Source organism: Fukomys damarensis, unplaced genomic scaffold, assembly GCF_012274545.1.
Source record: "Fukomys damarensis isolate Sample0158 unplaced genomic scaffold, DMR_v1.0_HiC HiC_scaffold_30, whole genome shotgun sequence".
NCBI classification, from domain to species: Eukaryota; Metazoa; Chordata; class Mammalia; order Rodentia; family Bathyergidae; genus Fukomys; species Fukomys damarensis.
The window spans coordinates 57,868,665-57,873,221 of NW_022900942.1; positions in this window are offsets into that span (position 1 = coordinate 57,868,665).

Sequence of the window (4,557 nt, forward strand, 5' to 3'; positions counted from 1 at the left end):
CATGACACCTGACCCCGGTTTGATCTTTAGTTATTGCAACTCCAATCCGCAGGCTCTCCGGAAGGATTTCACCTCCTTGGCAAAATGACCAGCAAGTAGGATCAGAGCATGGTGCACTGTGAGTGCCACTGCCTTTGGGGGTCACCTCTAGGTGAAATCAGGGCACAGCCAGTGCTCGCGGTAGCTTAATGACCCGGTAGGTGCCTCCTCCTGCTATGTGTGGGGTGGCAGGGTCAGCGACAAGAAACGTGTGAGTCAGCTTGCTCAGCCTTCTCTCCTTAACAGTCTCCATCTGCACCCCTGATATTGACCTTACTAGCTCTCCAGGGGAAGCCAGGTGGCAGAGCCCAGAAGTTCTCTTGTCACTCTCTGCCAGGCTCCTTGGGAAAGGCAGAGTCTTTTAATGTGCAATAGCTTCTAGCAACTTGCAAATAATGCTCGCAGTGGGCAGCAAGTTTGGTCAGGATCAGAGGAGGGCAAGGTGTAAGCCTTGAGAAGGGTCATGGACAAGAAGAGCTTTGACACGGTAGCATAAATAGTACTGCATGGTGCAGGCCCCAGGAGTTGTTATTATTCCACCAGCTTCAACCACATCCTGTGCAAGGCAACCAGCAGCTAGGCAACAACCAAGACTGAAAGCAGCTAATTTGATTGGGAGGTCCGGGACTGAGTCAGGAGACCATTTTCCCCTCCCACCTTTTAAATGGAACTTGGAAGGACTTGTCAGTCACACAACTCCCTCTCTGCCTGCCCGCCCTGTACATCACTGTTAAATGGATGCGCAGTCTTTGCTGTCAGTTGGGAACTGTGAGTGTGTGTGTGTGTGCGCGCGTGCATGTGTGGTCATTAGGACCCACTGTAGGTTCCCTGGAGCTAGTACAATTGTGCCACCACTGTTAAATGGATGCGCAGTCTTTGCTGTCAGTTGGGAACTGTGAGTGTGTGTGTGTGTGTGTGTGTGTGTGTGTGTGTGTGTGTGTGTGCGCGCGCGTGCATGTGTGGTCATTAGGACCCACTGTAGGTTCCCTGGAGCTAGTACAATTGTGCCTATTCCTGGAGCCTTTTCCTACCCCCTCTCCAGGATGGCCCTGTGAGTGTAACCAGGGATGCACATGACAGGCACAAGTACCTCCATCCCACATGGAGATATTTCTCAGCTAAGCAACACCCCTAACTGTGATGGTCATTGTGTCCCCCAAGTCTGACCTATGTGCCCCGTCACTACCTCTCTCTAGCTCCATAAAACAACATCTAAAGGAGTCCTTTAACACAGGGCTTTGTAGAAATCCAAAGGTTTCATCAGAAAGGACACTTTCAAATGAAAGTGATATGCATTTACTGTAGTAAAAGGTACAGGTGTAAAACAAAGTTCAAAAGAGTTTCAGTGGCCATCTCTTATGAACTTCCAGTTGCTTATGAAGTCCCAGTTGTACCCCACCAGGTTACAGAAAAGGACTCTTTCCTGGCTATGGCTCAGGTCAGGGGTTCTCAGTCCCAGCTGTCCTTTTGGATCATCTGGGCTGCTGTAAAAGGAAGGAATGTCAGGCCCCATGAGGCAAACTATCTGGGTCAGGCGGGTCAGAGATGTCTTTACTGGACACACCAGCTAAAGAGGGTAGATAGCTCCATTCTTTGCACCTAGAAAATGGACAATGAATATGGAAGAAAAAAGGAAAAGTATTCATAAGCTCTATCCTCTGTTTCTCCACCCGGCTAAGTGTTAATTATGTGAGGCAGTGAGGCTAAAAACCCATTTAAAAATCCAGTCCATGATAAACTCCAGGTCCCCCTAACAATCACTGCTCTTGCACATCCTGACTAGTTGATGGTCACACTGCCCACAATGTCCCCTGGCACTTTCTCCTGTCTCTTTCAGCATCCTCACCCAGACAACCTTGTCTCCCAATTCCCTGGGAAAGACTGACTCCCTAAATTCTCCATCCACACACAATGGCCTCTTCACCTCCCTCCCCTCCTCTCCTCTGGACTCAGGGCAAGAGGTCTCGTTTTATCTATTTTCGAGGTCACTTCCTCCCAGATTTCTCCAAATCCATTTGCCACCCTGTCATCTCTTCAGAGGCACGGGCTCCCCTCCCTCTGCCCTTCATTGATATCCTTGCCACGGATGCCAATTCTTTCCCAGCAAACAAAACATTCTATTCTGCCTTTCTAAATCAAAACAAAGCAATCTGCCTCAACTGTATATTCTCTAAGCACCTCCTTTTCATGAGGGGAGCTTCTTGAAAACTAACTGACGTGGACTGTTGACACCTTCCCGCCTCCCATCTCCTCCTCTCTGTCCTGTTGTCATCTGAATTTGGGCCCCATCTCTCTGCTAAAGATGCCCTCACCACGGTATACAGGGACAGCCCTGTGCTCGAGAGGCCTGGCCTCGCCCAGCCCCCTGAACCATACCTTCACTTGAACTTGCACCTGACCCCTGCAATTGTACTTTCTGCTCAAGCACGGAGAGCTCAGATGCAAGTGATTTCTAACAGCAATGGCTCTTTCTTGGGAGGGTGAGGGTGGGGAGAAAGGATTCCCTTTACCGTGAGAAAGTGGGTTGAGAAACCAAGGAACAGCAGACAAACTGTACTAAAAGCTGGGCTTGTCAGGAACTTTTGGGACGGGAAGTGACCCAGAAGCCTCATGATGCACTTTGGCCTCTGACAGAAGCCTCCCCTTCTGCAAGAATCATTGCCCTTCCTGGAAAACATGGGCACTGCCGGCAGCATGGCAGTTGAATGCTAGATAGCCTTGGCCCCTTGTTTTTCAGAAGGTATATTTTATTCTGAGGACACATAGTCCTATGGGAATAGTAAACACCTCCTGGGATTTGTCTTTGGAGTGGACACCACACTGGATACACAGCTCCTTTATAACTGTCCAGGAAGGCATACCCCACTTCCTGTCAGAGGCAAAAGCAATTGAAAGTACTGTTTAATAGCAAAAGTCTTTGGGCAAGGAATGGACTGGTCAGTGAGTGATCTGTCTGCATACGTTCAGAGACATTAATGCTGTACAGTTTTCTCCCTCACCCTGTGGAACTCCAGTTCTCGATTTATCAGGGACTCGGTGTGGAATGAAATGAACCACACATTCAAAATTTATGGCGAATCAAAGCTTCTGGCAATAGAAAAGCATTCTTCACATTCTGGGGTCATAGAATCCTTTATGAGAAAGGGAAGAAAAGACTTTTCCAGTAAATGGTATTCTTCATCCCAGTATTCTGCCTTCAGCTTTGGGAGAATAATTGCTCCTCATCCTGAGGATGAAGAACAGTATTCCAATTCTGTCTCTGTTTTCCATTCACAAGTGTGCAGACAGGGTGCTGCAGTTTCTGTGCTGGAGGATTAAGTTATACTGCTGGGCAAGCAATGAAACTAGAAACATCCCTCACTTTCCACCATGGCTATTACTGCTTCTCCTGTGTTGAAGAAGGAGAAGGAAGGGGAGGAAGAAGATATGGAATTAATTATAAGGAACCAGTAATAATAATAATTATAAGAAACCAAGTAGCCAAACAACTGTGTGCAAAGAAACAAAAAACAACTGGGGGCATTGCAATACCTGACCATGAAACATACCACAAAGCTTTGGCAACCAAAACTGTATGTTACAATGCTGATACATAGACCAGTGAAACAGGATGGAGAAGCCAGGAACAAATCCACACATCTACATCCACCTGATCTTTGACAAAGGGTGCCAGAAACATGCAGGGGAGAAAAGACATTCTCTTCAATAAAATGTTGGGGAAACTGAATATCCATATGCAGAAGAAATGAAAGTAAACCTGGATTTCTCACCATAGGAAATCAACTCCAAATGCATCGAAGACCTAAAGATAAAACACTTAAAAACAGTGAAGAAACTTTTCAGTGCATCAACATAGGCAAACATTTTTTTAAAAACCACAAAAGCACAGGCAATAAAAGCAAAAATAGACAAACAGGATTATAATAAACTCAGCAGCTTCTGTGAGGCAAAAGAAACAAGCAACAGGATGAAGACACAATCTGCCAATAGGAGAAAATATTTGTAAATTATCCATCTGACAAAGGATAAATATCCAGAATATATAAGGAACTCAAAGGACTCAGCAGCAAAACAAACCAAACAAAAATTTCCCTACCTAATATGGGAAAACAATCTGAACAGATATGTCTCAAAAGATCATATGAAAAATGTTCAACATCACTCATCATCAGGTAAATGCAGATCAGAGCCGCAAAGAGACATCATTTTACCCCACATACTTGTATAACCCATGGATAAAAGATAAAAATATATGGCTGTAATGAACAAGACACTAAATACCACGAGGATGCAGAAAATTGAGAACTCTTGTACACTGCTGGTAAATAAAAAGTTATATAGCCGTGTGCAAAATGTGTGGCGATTCCTCAAAAAATTTAAAAGCTACCACATGGTCCAGCAGTCCTACTACCGGGTACATCTTCAAACCAATGCAACCAGTACATCCAAGAGTCACTTGTGCTCCTGGCTTCATTGCAGCACCATCACAGTGGTCAAGACAAGGAATCAACTGAGATG